The sequence below is a fragment of the Pan paniscus genome, chromosome 10, assembly GCF_029289425.2.
Source record: "Pan paniscus chromosome 10, NHGRI_mPanPan1-v2.0_pri, whole genome shotgun sequence".
Taxonomy (NCBI): Eukaryota; Metazoa; Chordata; class Mammalia; order Primates; family Hominidae; genus Pan; species Pan paniscus.
This window is the reverse complement of record NC_073259.2, coordinates 109,480,787-109,497,610: the sequence shown is the minus strand read 5'-3', so window position 1 is coordinate 109,497,610 and position 16,824 is coordinate 109,480,787. Positions and strand designations below refer to the sequence as shown.

Sequence of the window (16,824 nt, the reverse complement as noted above, 5' to 3'; positions counted from 1 at the left end):
CCAAGGCAGATCATAGAAATCAGAACCCTTTTTCCCCAAAGTCAGCCATAAAACCTAAAAAGATTACTTTTATTTTCCTTCTATCTTTCTGTGTAAAAATTGGCCAAAAAAAATTATCTGAGCTATCTTCTTTGACTGTTGATCCTAAGACCCTCCATTCCAGAGAGGGTCCTGCCCCATAACCAGAAAAAAAAATACCCAGAGAGGCTGAAAAGAATCTAGACACACAGGCATTTCTGGGTGTCCTACTCAGGCTATTAGCATTAGGTCATAACCTTTTTGTCCAATCACATTTCTACACCACTGTTCTAGTTTGTAAACCTAAACATTAAAGGACAATTTTCCCTGTATTTTTGGATCTTCATTCTAAAGGCTTCTGTGTATACATGTTAAATAAATCCGTATGTCTTTTCTGTTTTTGTCTTTCATTTATTTTATTTTATTCTTTAGAGACTGGGTCTTGCTATGTTTCCCAGGCTGGTCTCCAACTCCAGGCCTCAAACAATCCTCCTGCCTGAGCCTTCTGAGTTGCTGGGATTACAGATGTGCCCCAACTGTCCCCAGTTGTTGTATGCATTTTCTTCAATTAATCTGCTTTTTTGTGGATTGGTTTTTCAATACCATTCAGAAGGCCAAAAGGAACCTTTCCTTTGGCCCCTACATCACAAAAGTCACCTAATTTCTTTTTCCTGCCAGTGCAACATTAACAGCAAAAATGCCAGTAACCAAGTTTTTTTTTAACTCCATTTTCCAAGTCCTATTGTAATATATTTTATCATGCAAGTGTTCACTTTTTAAAATATTTTAGCTAACTTTAACTTCAGAAACAACAGCTGTCCTATAGCCTAAAAAATTTGATCAACTATATAAATAGTTATTATAGTTAATGCATAGCTGGGTACTTTAAGTTCCTCTAAAAATTATGTAACTAATAATTTAATTTTTAATTTTTTGAACTTTTTTTTTTTTAAATAATAAAGACTGGGTTTCACCATGTTGCCCAGGCTGGTCTTGAATTCCTGGACTCAAGTGACCCGCCTGCCTCAGCCTCTCAAACTGCTGGAATTACAGGCATGAGCCACCTCCCAGGCTCAAGTGATTCTTTCCACCTTAGCCTCCCAAATAGCTGGGACTACAGATGTGTGCCAACATGCCCGGCTAATTTTTTTTTTAATCCAAAATGTGCTTATTGAGATGGTTTCCCACTCCTCTTGATTCAGAGTGCTTTTAGTGCTGCTTTCTCCTAAAGGAACATCCTTCTGTAAGCCTTGCTTTTCCTCTTGTGGGCTAGCAGTGGACAGTAGAGCAGCCAAAACACAAAACTACTGTTTGTGCATGCTAAAGACCATGGTGATTTTATAGCATCCTGGGTATTTCACATCCATGAAGTAGGAATTGGGGCTCTGCACCAGGCGTTTCCTCTTGGGTTTCCTCTTCTTCTCTCCTGAAGAGGGATGAAGGAGATCCTTTGCAAGAGGCATGTTCTCGTGGGTAGGTCATCACTGCCAGAAAGGACTTTTTACTTTTTTTTTTTTGAGACAGAGTTTCGCTCTTGTTGCCCGGGCTGGAGTGCAATGGCGCAATCTTGGCTCACCACACCCTCCACCTCCCGGGTTCAAGCGATTCTCCTGCCTCACCCTCCCAAGTAGCTGGGCTTACAGGCATGCGCCACCATACCCAGCTAATTTTGTATTTTTAGTAGAGACAGAGTTTCTCTATGTTGGTCAGGCTGGTCTCGAACTCCTGACCTCAGGTGATCTGCCAGCCTCAGCCTCCCAAAGTGCTGGGATTACAGGCATGAGCCACTGCGCCAGGCAACTTTTTTTTTTTGAGATGGAGTCTCATTCTGTTGCCCAGGCTGGAGTACAGTGGGGCAATGCTGGCTCACTGCAACCTCCACCTCCTGGGTTCAAGTGATTCTTCTGCCTCAGCCTGCCAAGTTGCTGGGATTACTAGGAGCACGCCACCATGCCCAGCTAATTTTTGTATTTTTAGTAGAGACGGGGTTTCATCATATTGGCCAGGCTGGTCTCGAACTTCTGACCTCGTGATCCACCCACCTCAGCCTCCCAAAGTGCTGGGATTACAGGCATGAGCCATTGTGCCTGGCTGATTTTTAAATTTTTTATACAGATGAGGTTTCATCATGTTGCCCATGCTGGTCTCAAATTCTTGGGCTCAAGTGATCCACCCTCTTTAGCCTTACAAAATGCTGGGATTACAGACATGAGCCACTGCTCCCAGGCATCAAAGTTTCTTTATCAAAGGATGAGTTTGACCCCCTTTTGGCTCTCTCTTGCCCTCTCTTTGCCCTTCCACCATGGGATAACACAGAATAAGGCCCTTGCCAGATGTCAGCTTCTCAGTCTTGGACTTCCCAGCCTCCCGAATCATGAGCCAATACATTTCTGTTTATTATATATAATAAATAAATAAAAACAAAAATACAAATTTAGGTCACAGGCCAGGCGCAGGAGTTCGAGACCAGCCTGGCCAACGTGGTGAAACCCCGTCTCTAGTAAAAAAACAAAAATTAGCCAGGCATGGTAACGCGTGCCTATAATCCCAGCTATTCAGGAGGCTGAGGGAGGAAAATCACTTGAATCTGGGAGGTGGAGGTTGCAGTGAGCCGAGATCGTGCCATTGCACTCCAGCCTGGGCAATAGAGTGAGACTCCGTCTCAAAAAAAAAAAAAAAAAAAAAATTTGGTCAGAGACCGATCCTTTGAGATTCTGATAGAGGTTCCAGACTGTCTTTCTGAGAAAAGAATGCATGGCCCAGGTGTGGTGGCTCACACCTGTAATTCCAGCACTTTGGGTGGCCGAGGCAGGCGGATCATGAGGTCAGGAGTTTGAGACCAGCCTGACGAACATGGTGAAACCCCATCTCTACTAAAAATACAAAAATTAGCCAGGCGTGGTAGCAGGCGTGGTAACGCGCGCCTGTAATTCCAGCTACTTGGGAGACTGAGGCAGGAGAATTGCTTGAACCTGGGAGGCGGAGGTTGCAGTGAGCCGAGATCACACCATTGCACTCTAGCCCAGGTGACAGAGCGAGAGTCCATCTCAAAAAAAAAAAAAAAAAATGCATGTACACACAGAGATAAAATTCTGAAAATAATTTTAATAGGTGTGCAGGCTCCCAGAAGTCTACTGTGAATTAACAGAATGTCAGGTTAAGAACCATTTGTCTCAACAAAATAAGTAAGTTTAACCAAAGAACTGTAATACCTGTTACTGAAAACTCCAAAACATTGACAAAAATTTATATATGTATTTGTATCTCACTCTGTCGTCCAGGCTGGAGTGTGATGGCACAATCTCAGCTCACTGCAACCTCTGCCTCCTGGGTTCAAGCAATTCTCTTGCCTCAGCCTCCCGAGTAGCTGAGACTACAGACACACACCGCCACGCAGGCTAATTTTAGTATTTTTAGTAGAGATGGGGTTTCGCCATGTTGGCCAGGCTGAACTCGAAATCTTGGCCTCAGGTGATCCACCCACCTCGGCCTCCCAAAGTGTTGGGATTACAGGCATGAGCCACCACTCCTGGCCTATATAATATTGTTTTTTATGGTTTTTTTTTTTTTTTCAGACAAGGTCTCTCTCTGTTTCCCATGCTGGAGTGCAGTGGTGAGATCACAGCTCACTGCAACCTTGACTTTCTGAACTCAATCGATCCTCTCACCTCAGCCTTCTGAGTAGCTAGGATTACAGGTGTGTGCCACCATGCCCAGCTAATTTTTGTAATTTTTTTTTTTTTTTTGAGAGGGAGTCTCATTCTGTCGCCCAGGCTGGAGTGCCATGGCATGATCTCAGCTCACTACAACCACCGTCTCCCAAGTTCAAGTGATTATCCCACCTCAGCCTCTCAAGTATCTGGGACTACAGGCGCATGCAACCACGCCCGGCTAATTTTTGTATTTTTAGTAGAGATGGGGTTTCACTATGTTGGCCAGGCTGGTCTCGAACTACTGACTTCGTGATCCGCCTGCCTTGGCCTCCCAAAATGGTGGGATTATAGGCGTGAGCCAAAGCGCCCAGCCTAATTTTTTTTTTTTTAATAGTTATGAGGTTTTACCATGTTGCCCAGGCTGGTCTCAAACTCCTGGGTTTGGCCTACAAAACCCAGGCCTTGGCCTACAAAAATGCTGGGATTACCGGCATAAACTGCTGTGCCTGGCCCATAAATGTTGTTAAGATGACAGCACTTCCTGCTATGGTTTGAACGTAGGTATCCCTCCAAAATTCATATGTTGGAATTCAACACGGTACCCTCCTCTTGACCTTATCTATGGGGGATATGTTTCAAGACTCCCAGTGGATGCCTGAAACTGCAGATAGTATCAAACTGTATATGACAATGCTCTGGAGCGCCCAGGACTAGATCTCCTCACTGCTGATTACTAAGAGTACTGCATCAGAGTACAAAGCATGGGAGTCAGAAAATGAGTAGTATGGAAGGGAGGGTTGGAAAAAGCAAAGGCTTCTTTTTGGCATATCAGAATTGCCAGGATCACTACTCTTGCATTTTGGGGTGATTTTCTTTTCTTTTTTTTTTCTTTTGTGACAGAGTTTCGCTCTTATTGTACAGGCTGGAGTACAATGGTGCAATCTTAGCTCACTACAACCACTGCCTCCTGGGTTCAGGTGATTCTCCTGCCTCTGCCTCCCTAGTAGCTGGGATTACAGGCATGCGCCACCATATGCGGCTTATTTATTTATTTATTTATTTATTTTTGTGAGATAGAGTGTTGCTCTGTTGCTCAGGCTGGAATGCGGGGCACGATCTCAGCTCACTGGAACCTCCGCCTCCAGGGTTCAAGTGATTCTCCTGACTCAGCCTCCTGAGTAAACTGAGATTACAGGCACACACCCCCATGCCCAGCTAATTTTTGTATTTTTAGTAGAGTCGGGGTTTCATCAGGTTGACCAGGCTGGTCTTGAACTCCTGACCTCATGATCTGCCACCTCAGCCTCCCAAAGTGCTGGGATTACAGGCATGAGCCACCGCGTCCCGCCAATTTTGTATTTTTAGTAGAGATGGGGTTTCACCACATTGGTCAGGCTGTTCTCAAACTCCTGACCTCAGGTGATCCACCTGAAGGGTTGGGATTACAGGCATGAGCCACCGCGCCCAGCCTGGGGTGATTATTAAGCAAAACAAGAGTTGCTTGAACACAAGCACTGTAATACTGTGACAGTTGATAACTGAGATGGCTACTAAGTGACTAGCAGGTGGGTAGCATATACCGCAGGGATATGCTGAACAAAGGGATAAAATTAGCATCCAGGACAGCACAGAGCAGGATGGTGTGAGATTTTAACATGCTACGCAGAATAGCAAGAAATTTAAAACTTATGAATTATTTCTGGAATTTTCAATTTAATATTTTTGGACCGAGATGGACCATGGGTAAGTGAAACCTCGAAAAGTTCACCACAGATAAGGGGAAACTACTCTATTTATGTGACAGTATTAAGAGGTAGGACTTCTATTGAAGGGATTAATTCACGAGGGCTCTGACCTCATGTATGGATTAGTACTCTTTTTTAAAAAGTTGAAGGGGGCCGAGCGTGGTGGCTCACGCCTGTAATCCCAGCACTTTGGGAGGCCGAGGCAGGTGGATCACGAGGTCAGGAGGTCGAGACCATCCTGGCCAACGTGGTGAAACCCCCTCTCTACTAAAAATACAAAAATTAGCCAGGTGTGGTGGCACGTGCCGTAGTCCCAGCTACTTGGGAGGCTGAGGCAGGAGAATCGCTTGAACCTGGGAGGCGGAGGTTGCAGTGAGCCGAGATCTCGCCATTGCACTCCAGCCTGCTGACAGAGTGAGACTCCATCTCAAAAAAAAAAGGTAGAAAGGAGTGCTCCATGCCTTTTGTCCTTCAACCATATGAGAAAGGACCAAGAGGTGCCATCTTGGAAGCAGATAGCAATCCTTACCAAGCACCAAATCTGCTAGTGTGTTGATCTTGGACTTCCCAGCTCTAGAACAACGATAAATAAATTTCTATTGTTTATAAATTACTCAGTCTAAGGTATTTTGTTATAGCAGCAGGAACAAGCTAAGACATTTCCCAAATTAATCTACAGATTCAATGTAATCCCTATAAAAATTCCAACTGCCTTTTTTTTTTGCAGAAATGAATAAACTGATTCTAAAATTCACATGGAAATGGAAGGGACCCAGAATAGCCAAGACAAAGTAGGAAAAGAACAAAGTTGGAGGACTCATACTTCCTAATTTTAAAAGCTACTACAAAGCTACAACAATCAACAGCTGCTTTGGAAGGCTAAGGTGGGAGGATCACTCAAGGCCAGGAGTTTAAGACCAGCCTGGGCGACATAGTGAGGCTCCATCTCTGCAAAAAATTAAAAAATTAGCCAGGGATGGTGTTACACTCATAGTCCTTGCTATTCAGGAGACTGAGGCAGGGGGATTGCTTGAGTCCAGGAGTTTGAGGCTACAGTGAGCTATGATTGCATCATCATACTCCAATCTGGGCAACAGAGTGATGCTCTGTCTCAAAATTAAAAAAAAAAAACAAAACACGGTGTGTGTGGTACTGGCACAAAGATAAACATATACATCAATGGACTAGAATTGATAATTCAGAGGTTGGGCACAGTAGCTCATGCCTGTAATCCCAGCACTTTGGGAGGCCAAGGTGGGCGGATCACTTGAGGCCAGGAGTTTGAGATCAGCCTGGCCAACATGGTGAAAACCCGTTTCTACTAAAAAAACAAAAATTAGCCAGGCATGGTTGTGTGCACATGTAATGCCACCTACTTGGGAGGCTGAGGCATGAGAATCACTTGAACCCAGGAGGTGAAAGTTGCAGTGAGCCAAGATTGTGTCCCTGTACTCCAGCCTGGGCAACAGAGGGAGACTCTGTCTCAGAAAAAAAAAAAAGAGAGAGAATTCAGAAATAAACTTGTAATGTAGTAATGTGAAATGAATACTGACTTTTTTTGTAAACTTAGTTAAAATTATTTAAAAAAAGAAAAAAGATGGGCCAAGTGTGGTGGCTCACCTCTGCAATGCCAGCAGCACTTTGGGAGGCCAAGGCAGGCAGATCACTTGAGTTCAGAAGTTTGAGACCAGCCTTGGCAACATGGTGAAACCCTGTCTCTACTAAAAATACAAAAATTATCTGGGTGTGGTGGTGCACACCTGCAGTTCCAGCTACTCAGAAGCCTAGGTGGGAGGATCACTTGAGCCCGGGAGGCAGAGGTTGTAGTGAGCTGAGATTATGCCACTGCACTTCAGCCTAAGTGACAGAGCAAGACCCCATCTCAAAAGAAAAAAAAATAAGGGAAAAAAGAAAAAAAGAGGCTGGGTGCAGTGGCTCACACCTGTAATCCCAGCACTTTGGGAGCCCAAGGTGGGCAGATCACCTGAGGTTAGGAGTTCAAGACCAGCTTGGCCAACATGGTGAAACCCTGTCTCTACTAAACATACAAAAAATCAGCCAGGCACGGTGGCAGGCGCCTGTAATCTCAGCTGCTTGGGAGGAGGAGGCAGGAGAATCACTTGAACCTGGGAGGTGGAGGTTGTGGTGAGCCGAGTTTGCACCACTGCATTCCAGCTTGGGCAACAGAGTGAGACTCCATCTCAAAAAAAAAAAAAAAATTAGCTGGGCGTGGTGGCACACACATGTAGTCCCAGCTACTTGGGAGGCTGAGGCAGGAGAATCGATTGAGCCCAGGAGGTGGAAGTTGCAGTGAGTGGAGACTGCGCCACTACACTTCAGCCTGGGCGACAGAGAGAGACTCTGTCTCAAAAAAAAAAAAGAAAAGAAAAAAGAAATTTATATTACCTATGATCAATTGATTTTTGACAAGGTGTGAAGACCATTTAATGGAGAAAGTCTACTTTCTTCAACAAAAGGTGCCAGGACAACTGGATATTCACATGGCAGGGTTTGTTTTTTGTTTTGTTTTGTTTTTTTGAGACAGTCTCTCTGTCACACAGGCAGGAGTGCAGTGGTACAATCTTGGCTCACTGCAACCTCCACCTCCCAAGTTCAAGTGATTCTCCTGCTTCAGCCTCCCGAGTAGATGGGATTACAAGCATGCAACACCACACCTGGCTAATTTTTGTATTTTTAGTAGAGACAGGTTTCACCATGTTGGCCAGGCTGGTTTCAAACTCCTGGCCTCAAGCGATCTGCCTGCCTTGCCCTCCCAAAGTACTGGGATTACAGGCATGAGCCACCCAAGCCTGGCCAAGCAAATGAATTTGGATCCATATTTCACACAATTTGCAAAAATCAACCCAAAATAGAAAAAGATCAAAATATAAGAGCTAAAACAATAAAACTCCCAGAAGAAAATACAACTGTAAATCTTTGTGAGCTTGGGTTAGGCAATGGTTTCTCAGATATGATACCAAAAGCACAAGCTACAAAAGAAAAAAGTAGATTTTTTTTTTTTTGAGAGAGAGTCTTGCTCTGTTGCCCAGGCTGGAGTGCAGTGGCACAATCTTGGCTCGCTGCAACCTCCACCTCCTGGGCTCAAGGGATTCTCCTGCCTCAGCCTCCTGGGTAACTGGGATTACAGGTGTGTACCACCACACCTGGCTAATTTTTGTATTTTTAGTAGAGACGGGGTTTCACCATATTGGCCAGGCTGGTCTTGAACTCCTGACCTCGGGTGGTTCACCCATCTTGGCCTTTCAAAGTGCTAGGATTGCAGGCATGGGCCACCACACCCAGCTGAAAAAAAAAATAGATAACTTGTATGTCTTAGTCCATTTTGTGTTGTTATAAAAGAATATTGTAGATTGAGTAATTTATAAAGAAGAAAAAATTACTTCTCACAATTCTGGAGGCTGGAAAGTCCAACATCAAGATGCCTGCATCCTGTGAGGGCCTTCTTGCTCTGTCATCCCATGGCAGAAGGTGGAAGGGCAAGAGAGCATTCTTGAGAGAAAGGGCAGAACTCGCTTTCATAACAAATTTACTCTAGTGATAACAAACCCACTCCTTTGATAACAACATGAATTCATTCATGAGGATAAAGCCCTCATGATCTAATTACCTCATAAATGTCCCGCTTCTCAGTAGTGTGGCATTGGGGATCATGTTTCCAACACATGAACTTTGGAGGACACATTCAAACCAGAGCACTGGACTTCAACAAAATTAAAAACTTTTGGCCGGGCGCGGTGGCTCAAGCCTGTAATCCCAGCACTTTGGGAGGCCGAGACGGGTGGATCACGAGGTCAGGAGATCGAGACCATCCTGGCTAACACGGTGAAACCCCGTCTCTACTAAAAATATAAAAAAATTAGCTGGGCATGGTGGCAGGCGCCTGTAGTCCCAGCTACTCAGGAGGCTGAGGCAGGAGAATGGCATGAACCCAGGAGGCGGAGCTTGCAGTGAGCCGAGATTGTGCCACTGCACTCCAGCCTGGGCGACAGAGCAAGACTGCATCTCAAACAAACAAACAAAAATTAAAAACGTTTGTGTGTCAAAGGGCATGCTCAACAAAGTGAAAAAACTCACAGAATGGGAGAAAATATTTGTAAATCATAAATCTGATAAGGATCTAGTACACAGAATATATAAAGAACTTTTACAACTCAACAATAGAAAAATAATCCAACTAAAAGATGGTCAAAAGATGTGAAGAGACATTTCTCCAAAGAAGATATACATATGTCCAATAAACATGTGAAAAGATTTTCAAAATCATTAGTTTTTATCAGCAAAATTCAAAAAACCACGATGCAAACCACCTGCTAGGATGGCTATAATTTAAAAAGTGGAAAATAAGTGATGGTGAGAATGTGGAAAAAACAGAACCCAGATGCATTGCTGGTGTGAATGTAAAATGGCATAGCCACCATGGGAAATAGTTTGGTAGTTCTTCAAAAAGTTAAACATACATATGACCCACCAATTCCACTCCTAGGTATATACCCAAGAGAACTGAAAACATATGTACCCACAAAAACTTGTGCAGAGATGTTAATAGCATCTTTATTCAAATAGCCAAAAAGTGAAAACCACCCAATGTCCACTAACTTATGAATGGATAAACAAATTGTGGTATGTTCATATAACAGAATATTATTCAGCCATAAAAAGGAATGACATATTGATACATGCTACAATATGGATGAACCTTGAAAACATTATGCCAAATAAGCCAAACACAAAAGAACAAATACTGTATGATCCTACTTATATGAACTACCTAGATTAGGCAAATTCATAGAGAAAGAAAGTAGATTAGAGGTTACCAGAGGCAGGAATTTGGGGCAAGGACTAGAGAATTATTACTTAATGGGTATAGACTTTCTATTCAGGGTGCTGAAAATGTTCTGGTATTAGATAGTGGTGACAGTTGCAAACCTTGTGAATCTCTTAAAAACCACTGAATTGTACATTTAAAAATGGTGAGTTATGGTATGTGAATTTTATCTTAATTGAAAAAATAACAACCTTTAGTCTAAAGAGAAATTCTGCTTTGTTGGCAAAATACATGTCATTAAAAGGAAACATGTTTGAAACACACTATACACATCCTAATTTGGGAAACTCAACACACCTAGTTATGATCTCAAATTGCTCCTAAATTTAAAATACAATTATAAATATACACAGTTATAAGCCCTTATGAAGCCTATATTATACTTATATATTTATGCTTATTATGGGTTTCTTCTTCGTAGAATAAAATCTGAACAACAGAATGTAACTTCCAATAGGCAATGGAACACACATAAATGCTAAGTTCTTAACTTTGGAAACTACAGCAAATACTTGAGGCATAGGTATGTATTTGAAAAGAAATTTATGAAATGTATAGATCATGGCTCAGTTACAAAAGACATCATAATTTAGTTATTCCAGGCCAAGTTAAATTATCAAATTTTCTGTCCTGGCTTTGTTGTCTAGCTTGTTTTTACTTCTTTATGTGTAATTGAGGTGGCTGAAATTGAGGATTTTTCTAGCTTTAAAATTCTGAGCTTATTTGATCTTATTGTGACTTATAGTCAAAGGAGTTTTTGAATTATTTTATTTGCTTGAACTGCATTAAAACATTCACATTTTAAAATTTAGTGATTCCTGGACCATAAGATCTGAAAAGGATGAAACTGCCCTCTCAGCTTTTAGTAAACTGACCAATTGACCTGATCCTAGTAGGAATTAGTCTGAAACACCACCACCACCTGGTGGCTTCTCTTCAAATATCACAATTTCCTTGAAGATGATGGTTTGGCCTCTTGTATCAAATTAGGACAAGTGCTTCAGTTACGACTATCTTAGGAAACAAGTTTAATCATATTGCAGAATATATGCTTAAGAACTAAACTAATATTTAGGGCCTTGGCCTCAAAAACTTATTTTGTAATTTAAATATTTGTTTAATGGCCATGTACAAGAACAAAATAGTGAACAAATAGACAAAAATACTTGCATTCATAGATCTTGCATTCTAGTGAATGTAAGACAATAAATAATCAGCATAATAAGCAAGTAAATTATAATCTGGTGAGAAGTTGTATTAAAACATCAGGCTAAGGGTAGGTTGCAATTTTTTTTTAAATTATACTTTAAGTTCTAGGGTACATGTGCACAAGGTGCAGGTTTGTTACATATGTATACATGTGCCATGTTGGTGTGCTGCACCCATTAACTCGTCATTTGCATTAGGTATATCTCCTAATGCTATCCCTCCCCCCTCCCCTCACCCCACTACAGGCCTCGGTGTGTGATGTTCCCCTTCCTGTGTCCAAGTTTTCTCATTGTTCAATTCCCACCTATGAGTGAGAACATGTGGTGTTTGGTTTATTGTCCTTGTGATAGTCGGCTGAGAATGATGGTTTCCAGCTGCATCCATGTCCCTACAAAGGACATGAACTCATCCTTTTTTATGGTTGCATAGTATTCCATGGTGTGTATGTGCCTCATTTTCTTAATCCAGTCTATCATTGATGGAGATTTGGGTTGGTTCCAAGTCTTTGCTATTGTGAGTAGTGCTGCAATAAACATACGTGTGCATGTGTCTTTATAGCAGCACGATTTATAATCCTTTGGGTATATACCCAGTAATGGGATGGCTGGGTCAAATGGTATTTCTAGTTCTAGATCCTTGAGGAATCACCACACTGTCTTCCGCAATGGTTGTACTAGTTTACAGTCCCACCAACAGTGTAAAATTGTTCCTATTTCTCCACATCCTCTCCAGCACCTGTTGTTTCCTGACTTTTTAATGATTGCCATTCTAACTGGTGTGAGATCATTGTGCTTTTGATTTGCATTTCTCTGATGGCCAGTGACGATGAGCATTTTTTCATGTGTCTTTTAGCTGCATAAATATCTTCTTTTGAGAAGTGTCTGTTCATATCCTTTGCCCACTTTTTGATGGGGTTGTTTGTTTTTTTCTTGTAAATTTGTTTGAGTTCTTTGTAGATCCTGGATATTAGCCCTTTGTCAGATGAGTAGATTGCAAAAATTTTCTCCCATTCTGTAGGTTGTCTGTTCACTCTGATGGTAGTTTCTTTTGCTGTGCAGAAGCTCTTTAGTTTAATTAGATCCCATTTGTCAATTTTGGCTTTTGTTGCCATTGCTTTTGGTGTTTTAGACATGAAGTCCTTGCCCATGCCTATGTCCTGAATGGTATTGCCTAGGTTTTTTCTAGGGCTTTTATGGTTTTAGGTCTAACATTTAAGTCTTTAATCCATTTTGAATTAATTTTTGTATATGGTGTAAGGAAGGGATCCAGTTTCAGCTTTCTACATATGGCTAGCTAGTTTTCCCAGCACCATTTATTAAATAGGGAATCCTTTACCCATTTCTTGTTTTTTTCAGGTTTGTCAAAGATCAGATGGTTGTAGATGTGTGGTATTATTTCTGAGGGCTCTGTTCTGTATCATTGGTCTATATCTCTGTTTTGGTACCAGTATCATGCTGTTTTGGTTAATGTAGCCTTGTAGTATAGTTGAAGTCAGGTAGCATGATGCCTCCAGCTTTGTTCTTTTGGCTTAGGATTGACTTGGCAACGCGGGCTCTTTTTTGGTTCCATATGAACTTTAAAGTAGTTTTTTCCAATTCTGTGAGGAAAGTAATTGGTAGCTTCATGGGGATGGCATTGAATCTATAAATTACCTTGGGCAGTATGGCCATTTTCACAATACTGATTCTTCCCATCCATGAGAATGGAATGTTCTTCCATTTGTTTGTGTCCTCTTTTATTTTGTTGAGCAGTGGTTTGTAGTTCTCCTTGAAGAGGTCCTTCACATGCCTTGTAAGTTGGATTCCTAGGTATTTTATTCTCTTTGAAGAAAACTGGCACAAGACAAGGATGCCCTCTCTCACCACTCCTATTCAACACTGTATTGGAAGTTCTGGCCAGGGCAATCAGGCGGGAGAAAGAAATAAAGGGTATTCAATTAGGAAAAGAGGAAGTCAAATTGTCCCTGTTTGCAGAAGACATGATTGTATATTTAGAAAACCCCATCGTCTCAGCCCAAAAATCTCCTTAAGCTGATACTTCAGCAAAGTCTCAGGATACAAAATCAATGTGCAAAAATTACAGGCATTCTTATACACCAATAACAGACAAACAGAGAGCCAGTTCATAGTTGCAATTTTTAAATAGGATGACATTTGAGGTGAGATCAATTCTACATGGTTGTCTACAGAAAAAACTTCTAAAGACTTTAAAGAAAAAAATTCCAAAGACTTACAATCTTAACATTTAGTTTTGACCAGGTGCAGTGGCTCATACCTGTAATCCTAACACTTTGGGAGGCTGAGGCAGGAGGATCACTTGAGTCTAAGAAGTCAAGCTCAGCCTGGGCAACATAATGGGACCCCATTTCTATGAACAAATTAAAAATTTTTTAATTTGCTTTTCACGCCTGTGGTCCCAGTTACTTGTGAGGCTGAGCTGGGAGAATCGCTTGAGCCCTGGAGGTCTAGGCTGACATGAGCCATGATGACACTACTGTACTCCAGCCTCGGTGACAAAGTGAGACCCTGTCTCAAATAAATAAATACATAAATAAATGAAAACCAAACATTTAGTTTTAATTCTAGCATGATGCTATAATTCTACTTCCTCAAAGACTTCATTTTAATAAGCAGGAAACTATAATGCTAGGTCAATATTAATAGGAATGACTACATTTTGAAAAGCAACATTGCCCTAAAGATATGTATCTTTCCTACAGAGTAATGGCTGTCATTAGTTAGAATCATAAAATATACAGGAAATGGCAGTTTTGTTATTTTATTTTTCAACACCTTGTCATGACCTTTATGCATTTGCGTTCCTATAAAAGTAGGAACCTTGCTGTGGTCATAAATTGAGAGAAGCAGTGGTGGAGGTGGGATGTAATCACCAATAAAGATTAGCTAAGTTTCTCTTGGCTATTTATGACTTTGTTAATTATAAATTTGTCTCAACACTTTTATTCTTTTTTAAAATTTTTTAAAATATGGAACACTTCAATTTGCATGTCATTGTTGTGCAGAGGCCATGCTAATCTTCCTTGTATTCTTCAATTTTAGTGTATGTGCTGCTGAAACAAGCTCTCAATACTTTTTTAAAAAACCTTGAGTATTATGTGTTGATAACTATTCTATTTCATGTGTGTTGGCTCATTAAATCTCTTTATTCAATGTCTCAACACTTTATTTATCCATTTATTAGCAAAAAGGTCTTGCTCTGTTGCCCTAGCTAGATCGTAGTGGCTTGATCATAGCTCACAGCAGCCTCAAACTCCTGGGCTCAAGCAATCCTTCTGCCTCAGCCTCCTAAGTAGCCGGGACCACAGGTGTGTGTCACCAGGCCTGGCTAATTACAAAAATAATTTTCTTTTTTAGATACGGGGTCTCATTATATTGCCCAGCTGGTCTTGAACTGCTGACCTCAATCTATCCTTCCGCCTCAATCCAAAGTGCTAGGATTACAGGCATGAGCCATTGCTCTGGCCTTTGTTTTGTTTTCAATGCCTGTAGGGAATTATGTCAGTTCTTTAATAACAAAGCAAAGCATTATATGATCAAATTTTGAAAAATGAGATTTTTTGTCAAAATGCCTAATGGGTCTTTTTCAGTCTTTATTACACTGTTATTTCCACAGTGACTTGTAATTAGGTGCTTAATATAGATTCTGAAAGGCTGTCAATACATTTAAATTTGTATATAGTATTTCAGTTTACAAAGCATCGCGATATATATCTCATTTATCTGGTTCAGAATATGTAGTTTGAATACACAATTATATTACAGCATATTTTTCCTTTCAGTTCTATTTTATTTATTTTTTTGAGATGGAGTCTTGCTCTGTCGCCCAGGCTGGAGTGCAGTGGTGCGATCTCAGCTTACTGCAACCTTCGCCTCCCGGGTTCAAGAGATTCTCCTGCCTCAGCCTCCCGAGCAGCTGGCATTACAGGCACCTGCCACCACACCCGGCTAATTTTTGCATTTTTAGTAGAGACAGGGTTTCACCATGTTGGCCGAGCTGGTCTTGAACTCCTGTCCTCAGGTGATCCACCCACCTCGGCCTCCCAGAGGGCTGGGATTACAGGCATGAGTCACCGTGCCCCGCCTCAGTTCTCTTTTAAAGGGAATCTGTATTTTCAAGAATTACACACATCATACTCAAATATAAATCTGACATTGACCGAAGTTTGAAGTAGTAATGGCCAAGATCTTTCAAGCAGCAGCAAACTAATCTTGTTTAAGAGGAGGTATTATAGAATCATAAGCACAGAGGTCCAATAATTAGACCACACAGTGCTTACAAAGGATAGCCTTAGAAAGGTTCAGGTGTTTAGGTAGAGCCCTTCTCCCCTTCTCAAACCATTAACAAAAATAAAAATAAACAAAACAAAACTTTTCCTTGCAGGAAAATTTCCATGAACCTGTGGTTTTGGGGGCAAGGATGAGAGCAAGAGGCAAAAACTAGTTCAGAACCTAGACAACTAGTGGGGTCTGCAAACAAATCAAAACCAAGATAGGCATGGTTGGTGAGCATGTAAATTGGTATAGCCATTATGGAAGGCAGTATGGAGGCTCCTCAAAAAATTAAAAATAGAACTACAGTATAAACCATCTAGTATATACCATATATATCATATATGCATATGTACCATACATACAATATATACGTATATACCATATATTCTGGGTATATATCCAAAGAAAATGAAATCAGTATGTCAAAGAGATATCTGCATCACCATGCTCATTGCAGCATTATTCATAATAGCCAAAGTATGGAATCACTTAAGAGTGAACTGATGGATAAAGAAAACGTGAAATATAAAAATGTGGTATATGTATGTATATTTATATATATAATGAATACTATGCAGCCTTTAAAAAGAAGAAAATCCTGTCATTTGTGACAACATGGGTGAATTTATGCTAAGGGAAATAAGCCAGGCACAGAAACACAAATACTTCATGATCCCAATTATATGTAGAGTCAAAAAAAGTGGAACTCATAGAATTAGAGAGCAGAATAATGGCGGGATCTTGGCTCACTGCAACCTCTGCCTCCCAGGCTCAAGTGATCCTCCCATCTCAGCCTCTCAAGTAGCTGGGACTACAGGTGCCACTGTGCCTGGCTAATTTTTTTATTTTTTTGTAGAGATGGGGTCTCACTATGTTGCCCAGGCTGGACTCCAACTCCTGGGCTCAAGGGATCTGCCCGCCTCGGCCTCCCAAAATGCTGGGATTACAGGCCTGAGCCACGACACCTGGCCGACCTTAAATATTCTTAGCACAAAATAAACATATGCACACAAGCACACAGGACTATGTGAGCTGATGGGTATGTTATCATTTCACAACAT

General features: G+C 41.3%; 1 non-coding gene and 1 pseudogene across 1 annotated transcript; both read right to left on the bottom strand.

Annotated features, from left to right (window-relative positions):
* Positions 1–899: 899 nt before the first annotated feature.
* On the bottom strand, positions 900–2,003 carry LOC106635405 (small ribosomal subunit protein eS27-like; annotated as a pseudogene).
* Positions 2,004–14,451: 12,448 nt separating this feature from the next.
* LOC112436756 (U6 spliceosomal RNA) lies at positions 14,452–14,554 on the bottom strand. The gene has a single exon (XR_003025457.1). It is a non-coding gene; the product is annotated as a U6 spliceosomal RNA (small nuclear RNA).
* Between the last annotated feature and the right edge of the window lie 2,270 nt (positions 14,555–16,824).